Raw genomic sequence first — 24,481 nt, forward strand, 5'->3', positions numbered from 1 at the left:
GACCTTGAGGGGTGCTGTGTGTAGACTAACCTAGGGTTTTAAAAGCAACTGCTGCAGAGTTCCTTGTGCCTCCAAAAGGTTTCCGGCGGCAATAAAAATTTCGAAATATCTCTGGTGATTAATGTTCCTCCTGGAGAGAGATGGAGTTTTGTCTAGTGGCAGTTTTAACTCGCCATAAAGTAGCACAGCGGGTAAATGTGCCTGCTGCAAAGAACGCCTACCATGCAGATCACAAACTGCATTTTTTCTGGCTAGCTCAGAGGTTTACTGCTTTTGACATGGAGATCCTTTTGTTACTTGCAGTTCATAAGTTACAATGCTAACATGGCTCAGTGACCTATGAATTGTCATCAAAGAGATGCATGCAAATTGCGTAGTATAGGTTAGGATGTTATGTTTTTTTTCCTCAGTTTTTTATTATGTGTTCCTAATTGTTGGAAGTTGAGAAGTACTGAGGACACTGGACACAGCTGAAGCAAGTACAACTCGTTTATTGGTCATCCACTCTCCTCACTGGAGAGCACCTCAACATTCTACAGTAAGCTTCACAGTGGGAGAACCCAACAGGGGTCAGGGAGGAGGGGTGGATGGAATGTACCAAACCAGGTTCTAACACATCTCCCTTCCTTATAATGAGTTCCCACCAAGCATGCCAAAAGGTTACAGGTTCACAAAACAACTAGTCGTCTCCCCGAGGGTGATAACAATATTTACCTGCAGAGAAAAAGTTATGGCAGTACTTTTGCAATGTTGTCACAACTCCACCATTGGCCATTTTCAAACTGAACAACATTTTTTAACACTTTGACAATTTTGCTAGGCGAATAGAACTTGCTGATGTCAGTTCCCAATTTATTGTTCCTTCTGGCTTGCGCCATGTCCCCTACTTCCCACCTTTGGAACTTCACACCATGTTTCTTGTCATACCATTGTTTGTATTTAGTTTGATGTTGTTTAACCTTCTCTCCTGCCTCCTCCCTGTCCACATTCCTGACTTCGCCCCCATTTAACCAACAGGGGTTAAACTTGGTACTAGGCTCCCTCCCGCGTAAAGACACAAAAGGAGAGACCCCAGTTATTCTATTGGGCGACGTGTGGTAAGCCCACAGGCATTCCCTCAAACAATCCTCAACATCATGTCCATTTATGGTAGCCAGCTGGATATTCTCTTTGATAACCCTATTTGCCCTCTCCACCATGCCATGGGCTTTGGGGCAATAGAGCGCTGTGGTCTCATGTCTGATGCCAGACATTTCCAAAAAATTCTGCATTTCTTCGGAGGTGAATTGTACCCCATTGTCGGTAACTAAAGTGGAGGGGATACCCTCTTCACAAAACACCTCCTTGAGGAAAAGGATCACTGCTCTGGTGTTGATGTTATGCACAAATGTTTGCTTCACCCAGTGGGAGGTATAATCAATCAGAACTAACATGAACCTCTTCTGCACCCCAAGGTTTTGCATAGGTCCGATGATGTCTAATGCTAGCTTATTCCATGGCTTGGTTGAAACCTCCACTGGAGACAAGGGTGACTTGTGTACTACTTTAGCCTTGTCACTTTTAGCGCATGCTCCACACTCCTAGACAGTTTCCTCTGTCATGTTGTCCATTTTAGGAAACCAAAAGTTCGTTCTTACTCTTCCTTTTGTGGCGCTTCGCCCAAGGTGACCTTCGTGCGCCAAGTCTATGACTCTCTTCCGCAATCCCTTTGGTGGAATTACTCTGTTATTTCGGTAGACCTTTCCTTCAATGGCACTCAATTCATTCCGTACCTCCCAGAACCCTTCTAGCTCTGCTTCAACATCTTTTATTTTTGGGCCATCCTTTCTTGATCTGCTCCACTAACACCTTAAGTTCATCGTCTTCCTTCATACTCTCTTCCCACTCTTTCTCTGTGATGGCAGGAAAATCCATCATCATTATGGGGCTGTCCAACGCTTCCTCAGGTCCCTCCTCCTCCGGTAACGGTGACCTCGAGAGGAAATCAGCAATGATATTTTCCTTGCCCGGCACGTGCTCGATTTTGAAATTATAATGTTCTAACCCCAAGATCCACCTGCTAATGCGTGGGGTGCAATTCTCCAACCCTTTCACGGAGAACACATACATGAGGGGCTTGTGATCCGTCCGTATAGTGAACCTCACACCCCATAGAAAAAACTTAAAATGCCTGACCGCCCAAAAACACGCCAGGGCTTCTCGTTCTATTACAGAGTAGTTTTTCTCTGGTGGAGAAAGGCTCCTGGACGCATAGGCAATCACCTTTTCTTCACTTCCATCCTTCTGGACTAGGGTGGCTCCCAATCCATAGTTCGATGCATCTGTTGCGAGGATGGTTCTTTTGGTCGGATCAAACGTACCTAGTGCTGGGGAGTTAATTAGATCATCCTTCAAAGAGTTAGCAACAGCTTCCTGCTCCTTGCTCCACACAAATTCTTTGTCCTTTTTTAGCATTTCTCTCATGGGCTCGCACTTTGTCGCAAAATTGTCCACGTACTTTGACATGTACTCCATGAGTCCCAAAAAGGATTTGAGTTCTTCTTTGTTGCGCGGACTCGGCGCTTCCTTCACTGCACGAATCAAACTTCCTTTAGGTCTGAAACCTTGTTCTGTGATGGAATGGCCCAGGTATTCGACTTGCTTCACCTTAATTCTGCACTTTTCTTTTTTTACAGTTAGGCCTGCATCCATGAGTTTTTTGAAAACCTGCCTTAGTACCTTGTCGTGCTCTTCTGAGTCTTTTCCATATACCAAGATGTCGTCTTGGAAGCACATAGTGTGTTCTACTCCTTCGAGGATCTTCTGCATGACTCTCTGAAAAATGGCCGCCGCTGACGCAAGGCCAAACGGCATTCTTTTAAACATAAAGGCTCCAAACGGCGTAATAAACGCTGTGAGTGGCCTTGAGTCCGGATGCAATTCGATCTGGTGGTACGCCATGGATAGATCTACTACACTAAAATATCTTGCAGGGCCCATTGTGCTTAGCATCTCGTTTATGACTGGCAAAGGATATCTCTCCACCCAGATGCAGTCATTTAAACTGCGCAAATCCACACAGAGGCGGATGCCATCGCCACTGGATTTGGCCGCAAGCACAATAGGGGCCAACCACTCAGAGCACTCAACCGGTTGAATAATGTCCAAGTCGCACAACTTGCGCAGTTCGTTCTCTAGAGGCTCTTTCAGTTTGAGGGGCACGGTGCGCAAACCGTGCACCACAGGTTTGGCATTTTGTTTTAGCTTGATCCTATGTTGGAAGTTGTGCAGGCATCCTAGCTCCTCTTTGAAAAGCTGGTTGAATTCCTCGCAGATTTTATCACTTCCCGGGAACTTTTCAGTAAGCAACACCTGTTCTGCACTATTGGGGTCCAGAATAATCCCCAACTCCTTTTGATGAATCCATCCCAAAAGGTTTGAACCAGACTTGACCACATATATAGTTCCATGTGTTTTCGTATCTTTAAATTGTAGCTGCACCTCCTTCATCCCCAGTAGGGGTATACTGCCCTTATTGTATCCTGAAGGAGAGATATCAGGGTTCTTTAGATCACTAATCTTATTTTCCCCCATGTACACATAGTCATCTTTATTTATCAAGGTGAACGGAGAACAAGAATCAGCAAACATTTCAATGCATTCATCGTCAATTAATACATCACATTTAGGATAGATGGAATTCACAGTGTCATCAACATCTTTCACCTGTAAAATAAACTTTTCCAGTTTTTGTTCAATACATTTCACTTCCCTATTAGCACCTCTTTCAGTACCTCTTTCGTTCTCTCTAGAGTGTAATTCACCATCGCGGCACACCCTGGCAAAATGCCCCCTTCTATTGCATTTCTTGCAGGTGACATATCTGGCTGGGCATTGGAAAAAGGTGGCAAAATGGTTGTTACTGCCACACCAGTAACACTTTGGACCCTTCTCTCTGTGCTCTACCTTGGTACTGGCACCTTCCCTAAACTTCATCTTGTACACATCTATTCTCTCCTCTGCATCACTTATGGTAGCTACTATCTCCCCCTCTGGTTTCATTTCCTTAACACACCTTGCTGTATGTTCCACAGACTTCGCTATCTCAACAGCTTCCTTTAGCCCTGGATTCTTAGCCAACAGTTTCTCCTGGATGCGTGGATTATTAGTACACCTTACCAATTGATCTCTTATTAAAGAGTCAGTGAGATCCCCAAATTCGCAAAGCTGAGTCAGCCCCCACAATACTGCAATATAATTTTGTACTGACTCCTGTTTCCCCTGACATCTTTTAAAGAACTTATGGCGCTCCAGGACCACATTTATTCTATCCCCAAAATGCTTCTCTAATTTTTCCATGGTCTGCACAAACACATCCACTTCCCCCACCGCATTCTCGTCTCGCTCTGGTACAGGTAGGTTCTCATATACTTTACGCCCTTGCACACCCAGATTGTGTAGTAAGATATGCTGTTTCCTTATGGAGTTAAACCTCTGTCCCCCAATCGCTATAAGATAGGACTCAAACAGCTTCACCCATTCTTTCCAGCTTATCTCTGGTTCCCCTATGTCATTTAGGAAGGGCGGGGGTTGGTTCATGCTTGCTGCTGCCATGGTGGGCCAGGAAAGTAGACAAAATTCTTGCCACAACGGAGGAAATGCGGAGCAGAAACCCAAAAATTACTATGTGTCTTCCTTCTCTATTATGAATCAAACTTGACAGAAAAAGCACTGCACAACAAGTAACTAGAATAAATTGGTGAACTGAACACAGTCTGACCCTCGAACAACAGGGCGGAAATCTCAGTCAGAACAAACGCGGACCGTGCGTAGCTGTCACTGAAATCCTTTTCCTCAGCTGACTCCTGTTGGAAAATTATCGCAGACTAAAATAATGGCAAGTCACTAGATTACCTCAGTTTACCAGCAGAAGGTTACACAAGTGTTGGCGCGCTCACAGCCTTGAAACCCGGCCCTCTGCGCAGGGTGCGCCGGTGAGACACAACACTTGGACGTTTACCTCAGGAAATGCGAGCTGACGGATAACAATGCTGGGCCCCGAATGTAAGTCTGTCTTGGTGCTTCTGACAGGAAAGGGCAGGCTGTTATGCTCTGAGGCGTCGCGGATGTGAGACACTACTCACGATACTTCCCGCTTCCCCACACAAGACGCAGGCGCTGAAAAAAACACTGCTGGGCCCCGGAAGCACCCTGTCGCGGTGACTCACACAGGGTGGACGGCTGGTACCCTCTGAGGCGTTGCTGAGCTGAGACACTGCTTGCGGATTCCGAATCCTCACACAGCGTCTATCCGCACTCGGCTGAAGGGGTAAAGGCTTTCAAGGCGCAGCAATTGTCCCGGCGCACACAGCAGGCAATTTCCTTAACAGGCTCGCAGCACAAGTTTCAAGGAGCTTGATCGAGTGGGAAGCACCTTGGCAAGGATGACCGCCGGGAAGCTGCGGCGGTCACCACTAGACCTCTTCTGCCTACGCGAACACAGCTCGCACAGCCCTCTTCACCAACCAGGTACACATTAGGACAGGGGGTTATGAGGGCATGCGCGTCAGGATACAGTTCATGCTCCTCTAAAAGCGGCTTAGAGAGGGGCCCCCCTTCCGTCCTTTCTTGAACAATAGACTTAATACCACAGGGAAAGTCAAATCCATTCACTGCTTCTTCACGATCCCACTCCAGGAATAAAAATCGCTCTATCGCTTGCCACAAGCCTTACTTCCAAATTCTTTATTTCTTCTGTGTGGAGAGAGCACACAAAGGGGAGAGGACCACCACTGCCCCCTGCACAGTTCCGTCGCCAGTGTTGGAAGTTGAGAAGTACTGAGGACACTGGACACAGCTGAAGCAAGTACAACTCGTTTATTGGTCATCCACTCTCCTCACTGGAGAGCACCTCAACATTCTACAGTAAGCTTCACAGTGGGAGAACCCAACAGGGGTCAGGGAGGAGGGGTGGATGGAATGTACCAAACCAGGTTCTAACACTAATGTTGTGCAAAAGGGTTAATTTTATTAGATATGCATTCTTATTAGTAAAGCCAACCCCAACCAGCGCTTTAAAACAAATGAAATGTATGTGAGAGAAGAGCTATGAAGAGATTAGGGGCACTGTTGGGGGATGGGAATCTCTGGAGCAGGCCAACGGTGGGGGAGGCACCAAAAAACGATTTTCGCACCAGGCGCCAGCAGTGCTAAAGCGGACCCTACATAGAACAATAGGTCAGCCCTTGTGCACTGAGCAATGGCATTTTTCCAGATCACATGTGCACATCTGCCTAATTAGAAGTGCACTTTACTACCAGAGCTGGAGGCCCAAAGCTTCCACTTGGCTAATGATTTTTTAGTTATATTCTTACATCTTTTTTGTCGTCTTGATGCATAAAATATTTCGCTCGGCTACAGTTATTTAAAGTCGATTGCATCAATAAAAAATGTTTTTTCTTGTGATGTGCATTAAACCTGAAAATGGTTTCCATACCTGCTGTGAGTGCTAAGAAGCACACCGACTGCTATCATAACATGAAATGCAATGGTTATTTTTTTTATTTACTTTAACATTTTTGCAAGCGTAGGAGCCCACTGTTTAGGTGGGCAAGTTTTTTATTTGTATTTCTTCTTTTTATTTGCATGGCATATGTTTGCAATTCAAATGTACCCACTATTCCTGCTTGCCAAGGCCTGCCTTGTTCCTTCAGGAACTCCTCAGGGGTCTCTCCTGCAAGCCTCTAGAGTGAAATGTTTCTATCAAATATTTGCCTACACAGCCGAGTCCTACACTGTTACATTGATAACATTCAACTTTAGTCCAAGTTATTCTTTGCCTTGGATTAAAACCCAGAGAGCCTCCAACATACTGCAGATTAGATGGAGGACAGTCAGAGGTCTTTCTGGTGGGAAGGAAAATATAGAAACCAAACCCATGACTCCCATTCAACCTGCCTTCCCAAGTATTTGTGTACTTCACAAGAGTCAGAGCCACAGGTGAATGACTAGGGGGAGAAACCGCTGCCCATAAACTGCTGGTTGTGACTCAGAACAGCACTGCACCTCTGAGGTATATACAATTCCTAATCCTGTATAAGCTTAGCTTTAGCTAGTTTTAGGAACAGAATGTTTCTGCCCGTCACCGATCAGTTGTTAAAGCCACAAGTGCTCAGTGAAGATGGTTTAAAAATCAGAAACACAAAATGGCATGTCAGTTGCGTCAAAGTTTCTAGGAAATCACCAGCTGTGATTCCATCAAGTGATCACGGGTGTGATGTCACTTCAGTCACGCCTGAGCCTTTATTACACTAATTGCACTGTTGTGCTATCTCTAAATCTGAGGTGCCTCTTATAAAATCCTGTCTATCCATTCGCTTCAAGCTGAGATAACCCTGTCCCTTTACGGAACACTATTCGACGTACCCACAAGTTCTTAACTATCGAGTAAGCTAGTTTTGGACACAATAAAGTGAGTGCAGTTTCTCAAATCTTCTGCAAGATGCTCTTGTTCAGGAGACAAGAGGTACTTTAATTCATCTAATAGTCGTGAGAGAAGACCATGTGAAACCGTGAGACCACAGCAGATGCTCATCAGGCCCAACATATATCAAAATACTACAGAGAGATGGCCATTACTAGCAGCAAATGCCCAATAACCCCAACAGATAACCAATATAAACATTGTAAGCATTAGATACCCACTGTAACAAACGGACATAAATGTGAACCAAGAGATACTCTTTAAAACAACCATCACTTACCAAACTGCAATCAACAGATATGTAATGAAACTAACAGATACCCAATAAATACCCAAAGCAACCAACAAATACTTCTTACATACATGTTTCCTTCACAACCAGCAGATACAGTTTGCAAACAACAGACACAATGAAACCAGTAGCTACCTATTAAAACCAAAAGACAGATAATACAGCAAACGGATCCGCACTCCAACCAAATAACCAATAGATGTGAGCTACAACCAACATATTCCCGTTACAAGCCATAAGTACGCACCACAAGCACACTGCAGTCAATACCAGCAGGACACTGAAAATGAATAACCAACACAGCAACCCAGTTCATGGCCTGCGCCCTGCCCCTTTCTAGGATATTGACGTGTGTCTTCTTAGAGGCATATTCCTGCCTTCCTGTGGCACTGAATCCAGCAGCACAGGAAGGAAGGGGCGGGACAACGCAGAGCTCCCAGAGACGCACAGACCCAGCCTAAGAGTTTTTTAAAATTATTTTTATTTATTTATTTATTTATTTAATGCGATTTTATATAGCGCAAACTTCACCCGAAGGTGTCAGAGCGCTTTACATAAGAACCAGTTGCAAAACATAAGGACTTAGGATTACATGCGTTACATAAACGATACACACAGAAAAAAAATTGCAAATGTACAAGATGTAAAGTCACACAAAGAAGAGACTGGTGATTATAGTTATGTCTATATACATAGGGAAGGGATATGAATGGATATGCTCTAAGAGTCACATAGGAATGGTAGAGAGTACAATGGTCTACTGCATATACTAGTGATTAGAGTTATCTCTATATCCATAGGGAAGGGATACGAATGGATATACTCTAAGAGTGACTCCCACTCAAGCACTCCTCTTCAGCAAGGCTCAGACAGCCCGAAGCGGCGGGGTCAGTGCCAGCCTCCGATCTGCAGGTGGAGGCCCGCCGACAGCGGAGAGGCCCCTCGTGTATGGAGGTCAAGGCTGCAGGGTACTCCCGACTTCGGATCTGGGGCACTTCTGGCTTCCACCATGCTCGCACAGTAGCCAGCTAGTGGAGCCGTCAGTCTGGATTTAGAGGTCAAATATATACCAAAGACGGGAGCACCAGCAGGTGGCGAGGGTGTTGGGAACAACAAACACACAAAATAATGCAAGTGGCACACAGCGATGCTCTTCGTCCCTTCCGAAGCAGCTGCGTGAACAGCAAACTTTCACTTTTTAAAGACCACTATATATAAACCGCCTGCATGTAAACCACTTCCTCTCGCAACTTTCAGACAGAAAGTGCACATCAGGTTTCCTTGGTTTGAAGGGAAACGAAGATGTGCAAAAGATGGCCGACTGGAGCATACACACACCTGCTACTGTACACAACCTTTCACAGTTTATCAGAGACCCTCATCTGCTGAGCCCGCCCCTCTCTTCACCCTAACTCTCCCCCACTTTCACTAGTTCTAAATTGTGACCCTCAACGACCTTTTGTCTATGATCACGAAATTCAATGGATATGAATCTAAACTGCAAAAAAAATTCGAGTTGTATCAGGATTTCAGTATCAGGGTCCTGATGAATGGACACAATAACCCACAAAGAAATGAAAAAGTTCATTTCACATTAATGTTTACAAGCGTTAAATCAACAATTAGACCTTTTTAAAACTTGTAGAACACGTTGATAACATTTTACACAATTTGAAAATACCTTTTCAGAAAATGGATTTAAAAAAGAAAACTATTTTTTTTTAAAGTATATGAAAAACTAGCACCGGGTTTTTTGCTCTCCAATGCAAAAAAAAGGGCAACTTCTCAGGAAGCAAAGGCACGACCCAACTTTAAAATCCTAACGTGGTTTGGTGTGAATGCTCGAATCTGCTTTTGAACTATACCAACTTTTAAAATTGTAAAGCTGTCCGGAAGCAGCCTAAAATTAGAGAACATGGGCTGTGGACTATGGAATATGGCAGACAGCCATTAGCTTCATAAGCCTAGTAAACATCTTATTTGCAAATGTTTTTATTTGTTTATTTTCTCCCTCCTGAGTTACACATTATGTGAGACAAGTGAAATGCAGACAGACACAGAGGTGTAGCTAATACTGGTGCAGCAGGTGCAGTGGCACCCAGAGAGCCCTGCAGGGCTCATTGAACCTCAATAACCTCTGTATTTTAGTACCTCAACTACAGTCAAATGGTTAATTTTCCTTGCTCGCACTAGGGCCCATGGCATTTTTGCTACGCAATTGGACAAGTACCACCCAGACTGTCTTACAGAGCCTGGACATTGGCTCTTCAAAGACCAGATCGTCTGTCCCCTACTGAGACCTTAAAAGAAACCCCATCCAGTGAACTGGCTCCCTATCAGCGGTGGCCGGGCCAGGTAAGTGCAGTGGGGTGGGGCTGAAGTCGACAGATAACGGAATAGGTCAAATTAAATAAAGAAATAAAACCTATTCCATCGTCTGTCGACTCCACCCCCCACATCCCCCCACGGCTCCACCGCCCCACTGAGCTTATCTGCACCAGCCGCAACTGCTCCTTATCCTGTCAGTTTGTGGCTTTAAAAAACTTCAGTCAGAAGGCACAACTGATCCTTTGGTAAATGTTGCCATTAGAAGACATATCATTCTTTGATCGATTTATTGAATGCAGAGTGAACCTAGAGTGGGGCAGTTCATCCTTTGACGTGTGACACCTAGAACAGAAGTAAGGTGATCTCTGGGCGAGAAGGAATCAACTGATGAATTCCACGCAGGGGCTACAGACAGCCAATCACTTAACAAACGTCAGCTCCAGGATAGTTGATCCCTTGATGGATGTCAGCTATAGTATGAGGCAGCCAACTCTATGATGGCTGATGGCTGGAGAAGCAGATGGGTGATCAGACAAATATCATCTAGAGTACAGACATATGATCGTCTGTCGGATGTCCCTCCTTGGTAAGAGAACCGCTGGAACAGAGGTAAGGTGATTATTTCCTGTTGTCGGCTCCAGTGGAATACAGCTGACCCTTTGGCAGGAATCAGCAAGAGTAGAAGACGGTCGAAATGGCACTTGTCATCTGGAGAACACAATTGACTTCATGATGCAATTCATGTAAACATAAAAACAGATGACTGACTAGATGCCTAACCTACCATGGGGTGTCACCTCGCAGGGAAGAGATCACACTTTTGATGGACGTCAACTCAACTTGGTGAAGGCTGCTGACACACTAGTCATGGGTAAATGAGAGCAGACCTTGCAATCTGACCTCTCACCTCATTAGTGGTCAAATGCAATTCCATTGTTTACTTAGATAGCTCACAAAAACACGGCCACAGCAGCTGGTCTTGTTTGACCACATTTCTTCTCTCACCGATAACGTTTTGTTTTTGTTTTACACCTAATAGGAAATGGGACATGGGAGGGTCTGGGCATTTGAGATCACCAGTGTTGTTGAGGAAGCAAAACTACACATTAAGGTCTTTCAGAAAAGATTTGCTTTGAAACAGACAACATGCTTCTCATTGTGCTTACAGAAGAAGTTTTTACATTGTTTTATCAGCACTGGAATTTGTATTATTCACCAGATGTGTTTCAATTTGCAAAGTTATATTTAAAAATGTCTGGCACAGTTTCAAAGACTAGCCTCAACAGGAGCAAGTTTTGTCAGCGGCTGACTTTAAAATGTTGTTATGTAAAAAGCTAAGCAGGTAAAATAGAATTTTGGCTTGAACACAAGTGATGTATCACATGCTGTATTAATAACATGCTTGTAGGGAAAAAGTGCAAATCATACACCTCTAAACACGGATCGCGTATAAATATTATTATCTGTGCATTACTGCGATGAATTACTCGTAGATGCCTGCAAAAGGAATTCCTGATCGCTGTGTCGCAAAAGCAATCATTTATTTGGTAAAATATCTTAGATGTATGAATTCCATATCTTTAAAAAAATATAGAACATCTGGCTGTCATGTAAAATGTCTGGTTCTCATTTGAAGTGCTCGGATGCCCTTTGGTGAAGTTTGCGTTACAAAAAACTGCTAAAATATAGAAAATAAATAAATCTTACACTGGTGATAGCAGGCTATTCACACCCTTGTGATGTTGCGGGAATACTCTTTAAATAGCCTATAAAAAGGGAATGTTTCAACTACAAAAGGTTCAAAACACCTCCTCAGGACTACTACTACATACCTATCCAAGGGAAAGCCTAACAACGGTGCTCCACGCACTCAACTGGCTACCAACGACAGCTGGACGCAGCCTCAAAGGCGCTCCTCATCATCCATACATCAATCTAAGATAAAGACGTGTGATTCCAACCAGCTAGATTCCAACTATGTCTCCAGAAAAGATACTTCACTCACAATTATAACCCCAACTAAATATTCGCTCCTACGGGGAAAAAACGTTAGAGGAACATCATTCTCAAAACCTTAGACCTCTATCCGAGACGAAATACAAAGCACACAAGACAATATGAAATTCAGAAGGTAAATAAAGACTAGTGTCCCCCAAACCAAGGATGCAGAACCATGGACATGTTAGCACCACCAAACCAAAGTGAAGTTAGAATGCTACGCTCAAGAGTCCTCTCCAAAAGACTCAGGAACAAGACCCGCTGCCAGAAAAAGGTACATGAACTAGTAAACTAGTGAACTACCGCAGATGACTAGAAACACTGCAGGTATGGACTGTATTTCTACTTGTCCGGGTTGTCCCAGTAAAACATCCATTCTGGCTGCCTGTAATGAAGGCAGTCTGGAGGGTTTCTTCCCATCCCCAGAGCGGACCCATGGAACATTCCTATTATAGCAACCCGCACACATACACTAGCAGCGGGTTTCAAAGATACAGATTCTAAGGCCAAGGACCGGAAAAGTGGTTCTTCCTAAAAGCCTCCAAAATGGAGTGCCGCATAACAGGGGCAACAGAAGCCCCCAAGTTCTAGCCAATCCTCTCCACACAAACAAACACACATATCGAATCACCATCATCACAGCATTTGTATAGAGTACACTACCCAAGAGTTACATTCCCTATGCATCCTGGTTGATCCGTCTCTCTCTTCCAGGCCCCCACATCAACAAAGTCACAACACACATATACAGGCATTGAAAAACGACTGTACAAGCCTTATCAACAAATCAATTTCACCACACCCATCCTTTCCTTCAATTAACCTTTGAGGCTTTCAACACCACATAGGTGAGTGGAGCAGTCAACACTGTGATGCCTTAGGGGTAATAGGGTGTGTCCTGTCGTTTCAGGTAGCACTAGCATGTTTGTGAATCTATGCCCAGGGGCATGACGCCATGCTGAAATGAATGAGATGAAAATGTATTTATAAAGTATGCAATTATCTCAAAAAGGGTGTCCTGACGCTATACTGATCAGGAATGGTTTTAGCCAATGCCTAGATTGAGGCGATAAAAGGTTGGTTTTTAATAATTTCCGAAATTTAGCTAACCGACTTTCCACTCATAGCCTAAGAGGGAAAGCGTTCCATGCTGTGGCCAAAACACATTGTCCTTTCTTCCTTAACACATTTCCATCTCTGGCTGCTAGGGAAACTGCTGTGCTAAACTAGCACGACGGGCAAGCTCCTCGTTGGTCAGGGTCATTCGTCTACTACTGCCTGCGACCTCACCCGCTCAATCTGCAAATTCTGGAGAAATATCTCAAGCTGCTGCTCTTGCCTATCCCTGCAACTGTGAGATGTCTTTAAGGTGTGTATCCGGCTCCCACGAGAGATTCCTCAACCTGGAAATCTGATCAAGACAGGCCATTTCATGTTGTAATGCAAGAAAAATTGGCACTGGGCAATGAATTCCATGTAGGTCAAAGCTTCATGGGCCTTTTTTTAAGTCAGATAGGACTAGGCTTGAATATCCTTTTAAAGTCAAATTGATCCAGATTAGGCAGGTCTTTTATTTTCCCTCTGGACCGCCCTTTTATATCATGTATTTCTAAGTAAGAAAAACTCCATCAGGCCATGCACTAACAGCAAGACAGGTCCTTCACATGCAGGCCCGAGCGAGTCATGCATTTTAATGATATTCAGGTCCAGGCTTGACTTCCTTTTCATGTAATGCTTGTAGAAGTCAGACAAAACCCTCTCAGATGACTGGGGCCAGGCTAGACTGGCCAGATTCCATAGGTCCTGCTGCGAGAGGAGCTTAAAATGCGGATATAGGTTGGAAGGTAATTGAATATGCAGTATATACAGAATCCACAGGCTGTTCTCATGTCATTTAGGTTCACACTAGACTGGGCATTTAATTACATCTAGGTCGAGACTAGACAGACCCTTGAATGTTAGAAAAACCCCGACTACAAAGAACAGCTCACGCCATTTGAGTCTGGCTTAGACAAGCTACTGAATTCCATTGAGACGAATGCCACTGTGCCCTTTAGTTGCATGCAGTTGCGGGTTGGTTACACTTTCCCTAGCATTCGTGTCCAGATTAGACTGGCATACCAGAGATAAGCGAGTCATCCAGTCCTGTTTTTAAATTTGGCTTTGTCAATAACGCTTGTAGCAATTAGTCTTTCAGAATCCTACTGGTGCTATCCGGCTTAAGGCATGGAACACTGAATTCACAGCTCGGTGATTTATCTATCGAGAGTGGTATTCAAGTGTCCTGTTTGATGACGAATATGACACCTACCCAGTCCTTAATTTAAGCAGGTAGTGGTCACCAGCACTTATTTTTGGGGACCGGAACTAATTTTTCCTCACTAGACATTTACAGAGTGAAAACACTGACATCAGAAAGAAAATGGAAGAGAAAGGCAGCAAAACCGTCACAAAGCAAGAAATCAGGAATCTGCCAGAGTGAGAGAAAGGGGCAGGGCGTGTGTGGAAGTGGATTAAAGAGACATGAGGTGGATTTAATACTACCAGCCTTGGTATTCGGTGCGCCCATGTTTAATTCCACCAGCCACAGGCTTCTCAACAGAGCTTCGGGCACCGGCATTCTTCTTTTTACCCAGGGCTTTTAGTGGGATGAAAATACTGGGGGGGGGGGATTCTCTAAGATGGGCGTGGCAGATGTCATTAAGGACATGGCTTAAAAACACATACGCACATATGCTAAAAATCTGTATTTAGCATAGTGTGCCGCCCTACTGGGATTTTGTTGCTTCTGTCATCAATACAAGGGGTAACATTACACCTAGAACAAGCCAGGACTATTGGCTTTGTCAATAGTTCTTAGTTGCTTAAGCTAAATGAGCAAGAACTTTGGCTTCATTGTATATAACATTTAAAATGCGTTAGTTCTGAATTTATGAGACTGTGAAAGAACTATAAGGAGTGTCTTTGAAGTTCCATCAAAGGCTTTGAGCAGTGGTTCTGCTGCAGAGTTAAATATTTTTTTTCACTCCAAGGGTGAGGGCAAAAACGGAGAGCCCGATAGGAACCTGTCTCGGCACCTGCCCTTTAGAACTGCAGGTGCACTGGCAAGACCCGGCCCACTTAAAGCCCTGCTTTTATAAATTAACCTTTTCGACGCTGATGACGGAACCGCTCCGTCATCAGCCGCGGTGGCGCTGTGCTAATGACGGAGCGGTTCCGTCAAGGCCCGCCCGACGCGCCTGCGCGGCGCGTTCTATTGAGCGGGCGGGGCCATGACGGAACCGCTCTGTCATCAGCACAGCTCACGCGAGGCTGGTGACGGAGCGGTTCCGTCACCAGCGTGTGAGCGCCGCGCGCCCCCCGCCCCCTTAGCGCTGCGGCGAAATAGCCCCCGCAGCGAAGGTGTTAAGCACTGCACATGCCATTTTCATTGGTGGCATTGGTACAAAGGATTCCCACCCAGACGCCAACAATGGAAGGCGGGCATCAGGGGTAAGAAGATGTATGCATCGGTGTTCTTAGCCCTTCCTCGATAGACCATTCGAAGAATCGATTATAAGGGGGCTATCAAATGTCCAAGAAAGTGTAACTATCGAACAGATCGTTTTTATTGCATGTAGAACACTTGCTATAGAAACAAAGCACTTCTCAAACGAAGACAATGTAAACTAAATATGATAGAGTTAATGCATGCACGCGAGCTGCAGAGTGCACCCTGGGTTTGACAGGTTTCCCAATACAAACGAAACACTGGGTTTACAGTTAAGGGTCTTCATTTTACAGTTCAGTGCTTTCATGTATGTGCCCCTACTGGAGCAACGCCCATAAGAATGATTTGTAAAGCGAAAGCCCAAGAACATTAAGATGTTGGTTTGTTTACATGATGCAAGCTGGAAATCCTAAATAGGACTTGTTCATCCTGAGGCAATGCTCATTTCCAGGATTAAACCAAGGGTGCAAAGAATGGAATGATCATGCGCAGCGCTCTGTACATTATCTGTCCTTGATCAGTATAAGAGGCCAAGGACAGGATGGCCATGGAGACTGGATTTTTTTTTCCTCAGTAAAAAGTGAGATCGCCAAGGATTAAAGGAGTTTTGTCCCTGTAGTGCATATCCTATTCAAATGTGATTTCCTCTCCAATGAGGGGCTGGTATTAAAGTGGACTTTGAGCCCGAATCTAACCTGCACCAAGTAAGCGCCCATCCCTCTGTCTGATCCCCATCTGTCTTGGGTGGTGCTTGACTGTGTCTGTTGGGTGGGACTGTACATTTGCTGCCTGAGTGTGTCAATGTCTGTATTCATCTCTGTGCATTCGATACCTGTATGTTAGCCGGGCTGTGTGCATGGGTGATGTATGTCTGGTTGTCTGTGTCCATACAAGTATGATGGTCTGGGTTGTGTCACAAGTGACATTGCCACAAAGCTTCTGTGTGCATGCACTCAAAGTTAGCATATGATAAAAACACATATGCACCTGTTTATTTATGTTTAATAGGTACTGATATATATAGTGATATATATCTATGGGAGCCTGGACCGCTAGTAGTTTGTGTGCACGGGTAAATACGTCTGGTTGTATGTGGGCATGGACGTCTGTAGGTCTGTTGCTCTTTCACATACATGCATTTAAGCGTGCTCTAAGTCACTGTATGCTTGGATGGTGTGCGTCTGTGTGCACACTTCATATAAAAGCCAGAGCTACAAGCGTATTCAATTAATTTTTCTTTGGACTGTTGTACATACTGCCCTCCATTTAGAAATGGGAAACGCATCGCTGGATGAACTAATCACACCTGATGTGTAGGAACTCGGAAGCTCCTTATTTAATTGTGTTAAATTATAGGCCTCTACCAAAACAGCCTCAGGGTGATGACTATTCATTCAGCCCATCCTCATCAGACTACGGATTCTAAAAACGACATCTGTCACCATTCTGACAATAGTTCCTAATAAGTCTATGAAAATAAATGCAGGGACCCGAACTTTATGACTAGAGCTCCATGTGCCACTACTGAATGCTGCCTAGATGGTAAAAAACCAAGACTGACTGGTCTTAATTCTATCTCATGTAGCTTTCTTCCACTGCGTTAAGCTTCCTGTCTCTTTATCTCACAGTTTCTTCGTCAGCCCTGCTTTCTTCCTCTGTCGATCTTTTCCTCCGTTCTTATTCTTCCTCCTTTCTCTCTTTTCTGCCCTTCTCTTTCTTGCTCTCAGACTTCCGGTGCCCAGCACCTGCAACCACTGGATCAAATAAAGCAAAGGGCGTGTTATTCCACTCTTATCTACTACTTTCGAGTCACATTGTGAGCGGGATGTAAAGAGCCCTTGAAGTCGAGAGAGAACATGATTCGTTTTGACTTGAATGACAAGCTGTTCCACATGACATATCTGGGGATGAGTGGAGGGGTGTGAGCGAAGCAGAGATCAGATTAAAAAGTGTAAACAAGGCCGGGGCGTAGGAGAAAGCTTGAGAAAAGCAAATATTAAAACCGCATCGCGCAGGCTGGCTTGTGTTCCCAAGGTAACACACCCACCGTGCGCCGCCCTCGGCCTCCCCATGGAAGCTCAAGCCCGCTCGGTGAAGGAGAGCCGCATGGCAGGCGCGCAGGGGGACTAAATACTTATTTAGCAGCTCGGAAGGGAGAGCAGGGGCCCCCTGGCGCACTTCTTGAAAAGCCAGCAGGAGCCGCAATACGTCACGGCTTTAGAACCGGGAAGCTCCCGTGCTTTGAAACAAGCGCGCGCAAAGGATTATGGTCAGAGCGTCGCGAGCTCTCGAGGCAAAGGAGTCTATAGGGCACAGGTGCGACGGGCTTGGGCCAAAATGGAATGGTTTAAGATATATATCCTTTAAACTGTCAAGATCAATCAGGAGACGGACATCAGGTCTCCAGATCACCAACCAATATAGCCAGTTTGTAGTCCAGTCAGTGTTTGGCAGTGCTTAATTTGTAAAAAAAAAATAATTAAGTGTCAGGGCCCTTCTCGGAAGGCCACTGCAGCCTGCACCATGCATTGACCCTGCCAGTGCTGCCAATGATGGTACCAACTTAACACCTAACCGTCATACTCCTGCAAGTGTGACAATTCAGACTATTTCAGGCCACACAAAGCTATAATAATGGTGTGAGAGGCTGCTATTATTAATTTTCAGTGTCATTTGACTTAATAAACACGTTCTTGTTCACATCTCAGACAGCGCCACCATGTGATGGACAGTCACAAAGTGATGGTGCTGAGCACCGGAAACTACCAAGTGTTGGACAGTCACAAAGTGATGGTGCTGAGCACCGGAAACTACCGGTTCAAATTAAGCACTTGGTGAAGTGCATTAAAAAATATATGGGAACTGTGAAGCTGCGCTCAATGGGGGTGGAGTGAGTGAGCGTGGGGGCAGGTGGCTAAAGAAACAAAATATTCTGTAAATGTTTTCAGTCTTTCACCTTCAGGTGACTACATATAAAATAACACAGAGCTTAAATGCAAAATGGCTGCAAGTGAAGTTAATCAGCGAGAATTGCATTATCATACACATGAAACCTCTATTAGTTAATGTACTTCAGAGGTCTGTGTGTAACAAGAGAGACACAGAATTGAATCTGGGTTGATGCAGTGGAGAATAGTGACGTGTGTGTTTAGAGCTTCGTGATCCCAGTCTGTGACAGAAAGCATTGTGTATATGTAAGTCATAGTTTGAAACTTGCATTGTATTCTGTATAAGATAGGATGTTCCAAAATGCACAAAAATGTTTAAGATTAAAAGGGCTCCCAAAATATACATTTTTGTATTACCCAGACTGTATGTAGTGCATCTTTTTTTATAGCTGTCCTTTAAAAGCACACACTTCACAGCTCAGCTGGTAACTCCCATGCAATACCTCTCAAAAAGAATAAATCCGTGTCATCAGGAAGCATCAAGTGACTCAATCAATTACAGCCAATACTAGCTTCCAATCTCCTTTTACATTTGCAGATTGACTAGTTGCGCATATTTACATTTCTTTCTGGCAGCATACACCCTGACAAGATAGTTTATTTAGCTGTCTGCCCATTACTCTCTTTCACAGCACAGGAGACTTCCTCCCTTACAGTTCAGCTGATGCATTTTAACTCCCTGAATTAACCGTCCGAGACAGTTGGCTTTCCCCAAAAAGTAGGTGAACTGTTTTACTCAAATTAAAAATGTATGGAAGGTGCCCCTCAGATTCCGCCCACTTTGACCACTGGTTCATACAGTAAACACTGGCTGGGCAATGTTCAAGTTAGTCAGATTACGTTGACCAGAAGTCTGGTGACACCAAACAAACTTACAACATATAAAGATATCAACAATAAGCCATCACATGACTTCACACTGACTCCTACAAATGACATCTCAAAAACACTACCATACATGCCAATAGACAGACCCAATTCAGACGGGAGACTCCTGATTTTTTTAAGCCAAAAATGACTTTATTTTATCTGTCTCCCACCTGAAATTGCCTTTGCTTCAATAGAAATCAATAGGGGAAAAACTTTCTCCTGATATTTGTTTCAAAATCTCCCACTTCCCTGTTCTAAAATGTTGGCATATATGTACCACCATACTGACGCCTTACTTGCAATCTCCAAAACCAGGGAAAAAAGGCACTGAACCTATTGATGATGGGAGACTTCAAAAGCATACTTTACATATAACGTAATAAAAATTATGAATTACTGGGAGCAAGACTTTACATAGGTACATATATAAACAATCATAAAATTCCCAGGTTCAGGATTTCACTAATGCCAGTAAGGCTCTGATGGAGTCCATGCCTTATGGTGTGACACACACACCTAATGTGAGAGACATGACATGCAAACCTCAAGCTAGCGTAGCCCCCCCCCCGTGACACTGAAGGGTTTTGTAGTAGAAATTAACAATTTCACTGCAAACGTATGGCTCCTAAAAGCAATATTCAACAGGGCCACTACAGGTACATAAGGTTCTGAGCAAATGGCACCTGGGAACTCTATCCAAGCTGAGAATATATTCTAATCAAATTCAGAAAGGCCATCAAAACATGGCATTTCGACCAATAATTTTCATCTGTTAGCTTAGAGTAAGTGCACTCTGCAAATAGATAGAACATAACATAGTTGGCCAAGAGCGGCATTGTGCTTAAAAATGACAGATTCACACCCAAAAGGTAAACTGAAAAGGTAAACTATGACGCAAGTCTATCACAACACAAGTGAGACTGCACTCCATGGTGTCACAGTCACACTAAGGGCCTGATTACGAGTTTGGTGGACGGGTTACTCCATCACGAACAACAAGTTCCATTATATCCAATGGAATGTAATGGAACTTGTAATTCGGCAGACGGGAAATCTGTCACATTTGTGATGGAGTAACCCGTCCGCCAAACTCGTAATCAGGCCCTTAGTGGCTCAATGTGAGCCCCATGTTGTCAGATTCACTCTCAGAGAGAAATGTAAGGTGGATGGTACTGTCCTGTGTACTCCTACATACCACAATATTTGTAAGTAATATTAATGCTTGCATAAAGCACTGGCTGATAAGTTTCCCCAACATAATTACCAAGCAGTGACAAAGCCAATAGGTCTGACTTTGGCTGCCAACCTTTTGGCTTTTCCACTGTTCAGGATGTGATAATTCTTTGAAGGAGTGTAGTGACTGTGTTAACCTTCCCTTGGAGGACTTTGTTGGAAGATATTACTGCTATTAGGTCTTTTGTGTCTCAAGTATGACTCCAACATGCCTGCTTTTGATGTGCAGTGTGTTGTCAGTTTGTGACAGAATTCCTGCAAAATAGGATAGGTTCCTTCAGCGAAATTCTCTCATCATTTAAGACATTGTTTATTTGAGTATTTTGCACCTGTCAAATATCTAATTGGTCACATCCCATTGATACAGTGCACGAAAGTGCAAGCATTCCCTAAGTATTGTTTTGATTGTTGACTTTATTATGTCTGTGTAGGCATATTTGGTCTTGAGAGTTGTTGGTTTTGAGCCAAGTTGCATTGAAGCTTTCGATTTGCTGTTTTATCTTAAATCTATGTTCAACCAAGTGGCTGGTTTTGTTTTGGTATGTTTTTGTGAGAATATTATATCAAAAGCTTCATGAAGCCATCCATAGTTTTGTAACTGAGCTTATTGTGTCTAGATCTGTGTTGGAAATAGGGAATGTTTCTAGGTCCTCCAAATTCAGCTTGTTCCAATGTCGATATGTAGTTGCAGGTAAACTGAGTTTAGCTAGGGTGAGTCATGCTGTCTAGTTTTGTAAAGCAACCAGGAGGTGGTCTAACTGTATGACTGGAGTAATCCTTTGGCATGTGAATAGGTCCGGAGCCACAAATTATATCTGAGAGGGGGCATAAACCGGGAACAGAAGAGTTAGCTGCAGGGTGAGTAAGGGGAAGAGACGTGTTGTAGAGTGTTGTCCTGGACTTCAGTGACAAGAAGAGGGGGTTTGTGTATAGGGAGGGTATGAGAGGGGTTGAGAGGGCTGGTATGGACAACATTTGGAGTTGGTGTGTTTAGTGGAAAGATCTGGTGAGATGAGGGTGTGTGAGACTGAGAGGAGTATGGATAGGTACGTTGTGGAGCTGTGGCATAGTGGGGACATCTACACCACACACCACAAAAGGAATTGTCTCGTGGTGCATAAATAACAAGATTTGCACACCCTCAACTCATTGCCACATGCTCCATTGGCCTGGGAAAGATAAAAGACGTAGTCAGGCTTGCCAAGATTTAAAGTTGGGAATTGAAGTTACAGAGAGGTGTCTGCAGCAGGTGCTCAACCCACTGAACTGTCAACACAGATTCTGTTTCTGTCCTCTAACGTGTGAAACTGTCACGTGGATGACTTTTTCAAGGTCCTATGAGTAATAATTGTATTTCTAAAGTGCTTTTACCCAAAACATTTTTATACACAATTGAAACTGGTACCCATTTTACTAACTTTGGAACGATAAAAGGTTGAGTCAACCGTACAGGGACTTTAACCGGCGACCTGACGATTATACACAGATCTCAACAGTGACTGTTCATCTCGCTGAGGTATCTTGCCAGCTTACGAAACCTACACTCCCAAACACATGCTCATCTGAGCATGCTGCAAAACAACGTGCAGTGTGGGCCTTTTAACTAGAAAGATCCCAAGACAGCACTGCCAGGGGGGTCACACTCTGTCAGGATTAAAACGAAATATTTACACTTGCGAGAAAATCAATTTTGCAGGAAGCAGAAGCTGTTGATAAGCTGACTGTTGACTCTCCACGCCCCCAGCAGCCAGTTCCTGTTCCCATGCAAATAAAGGCAAGTCCAATTGCTAAGCAAACACAGAACATACGAGTCTTTTCCTTGTTCTTTTAATTACAGGTTTTATACACTCTGCTGCTCAGTTGATTATTGTGATGCTGAATCCCACAAAACCTGGACAGGGACCACGGGAAGGGATGCTTGTGGCACGAGAAGAACACTAGACACATTTTCCAAGAAAGATGGCAAATGTGCTAGGGATGCACCAGAAGCCAGTGTTGGGTAGGCTGGCCCTGCCAGATGGGCCAGATCGAAAGGGCCACTGTGTGGGCTTGTTCCTGGTCCCATCGTGGCCCACTGGACCAAAAAACGGCCCACAAATTGGCCCTTTTAAGCTCTTCCGTCTAGTAGTGTAAGACTACAGGAGAAGCCTGTCCAACCCCGACCCGGCCGTCACTCAAAGCAGACAACTCCCAAACGGCAATAGGAGGCCATTGGCAAGGGGCACAAGTGCATGTTACCTGTCAGAGCCTGGCTACCATACCTGGCCAAAGCGATACAAAAGGGGACGATGGACGGAGCGTTTGAGCAAATCAAACACTCACCCCCAGTCAACTGATCTGGGTTTAATCCATCACCATTCTTTAGCTCACTCCGCCACCCCAGTTCAGACATGGCCATATGCAAATCAGTCTGACCCTGTGCCTCATGGGAACAGTCCAGCCCGAACTGCCAAGCCATGTCTTCCCTGGACCGGAAACAAGCATCCTGGGACCTGTTTCATCTCATACCATACCTGGCCGACAACCCTCACTGTCTGACAGAAGATCGTCTCTCCTTTCTCCGGCCACTTCAAAATGTCAGCTTCGATTAAAGATGAAGCAGAGTTGAAGAGACAAGATTGAGTCCCCATGTTTCTGCCTGGCGTCTCAACCAGTAGGACAGCTCAGTTGAATGAGCACCTGCTGCCCTCTTCCATCCCCCATAGTCTTTGAAACACTCTCACAGGCGCGATAAGTGCTGTACCCATAACCTACGTAAAAGGAGATCACCTTCCCTCTTCTGAGAACTTCCTTTCTTCCTCTTTCCTCTCCTTCCAACTTTTCTTCCTCTGCTGTTACCTACTGAGCTCTGAAGCAGCCTAACATCAGATTTAAGTGCCATACTGACTGGCTTCACGTTTGTGGAAAGGACATACATCGACTCTCCACAAAGTCAACTGGATTCATCATCGACAGCAATCTCTCCTTCAAACCCCTCGTCACCAGGACAGCAGACAGCCTGGTACCAACTCTCCCTTCTACAGGAAAAAGCTTACCTGCCAAATAAGATTTTCAAAGTGGCGTAGCAAGGTGGGGGTGGAGTTTTGGGGTTGGCAGCCTCCCCCCCCTTACATGCGCCCATCGCGGGATTCACCAGCACCGCCCCCCGGTCTTACCTGCGGCCGACCCAGGAATCGCCAGCACACCCACCGCTCTTACATGCCGCCAGGGGCAACAAAAGCAGAGACAGCCACAGGCAGGCTATGGTCTAGCTACGCCACTGGATTTCCAAACCAGTGTACAAGCCCAGGTCCTCCCTTGCCTGCACAGTGGCAATGCCCTTCTCACTAGAGTGCCAGATTCCAGTCTTGCACCATGGAAGGGCATCCGGCACATCCAGCCCGCACCAAAGGCTTATGACACTATCATTTGCACTCTGAGAATGGAAGAAGTAGCAGAAGCTGGTGCGCTGTCCTGGCAGCCATCTTTCCCTCACAGGGTGCCGGCCCAAATGAGCAGGCCACTAACACTGATGGGTTTGAAATTAAGCAACTACCTCTTTCAAAAAAGACGTAAAAATGCTTCTGTTGAATAGATTCCATCAATAGCAACTCTGAAGTCACTCAGCTTGACTACTTTCCTGTGGACACCTCCAGATCTTGAATCTGCCTGGCCAATTGTCATATGGTATCCGTATTGTTGCTTGGTCATTTCTTCTTGCAGTTTACCTGTATGTATGACTCAACTGCTATTTGCACAGTCCTCTGATACCCTGACAGGCCATGTTCATGCTATATAAAACTCCTCAAATAAGTAAATAAGGACAGCAAGGAGAAGGTGTGGGATTAACACCTCTTACTTACAAATTTATGACACCAAGA

The 24,481-nt window shown here is 44.7% G+C and overlaps 1 protein-coding gene across 1 annotated transcript in view; it reads right to left on the reverse strand.

Moving 5' to 3' along the window:
- The window catches only part of NBEAL2 (neurobeachin like 2), a 682,983-nt gene that overhangs the window by 575,267 nt on the left and 83,235 nt on the right, over window positions 1-24,481 (reverse strand). The gene's annotated exons all lie outside the window — the stretch shown is intronic.

The sequence above is a fragment of the Lissotriton helveticus genome, chromosome 10 (genome assembly GCF_964261635.1).
Source record: "Lissotriton helveticus chromosome 10, aLisHel1.1, whole genome shotgun sequence".
NCBI lineage: Eukaryota > Metazoa > Chordata > Amphibia > Caudata > Salamandridae > Lissotriton > Lissotriton helveticus.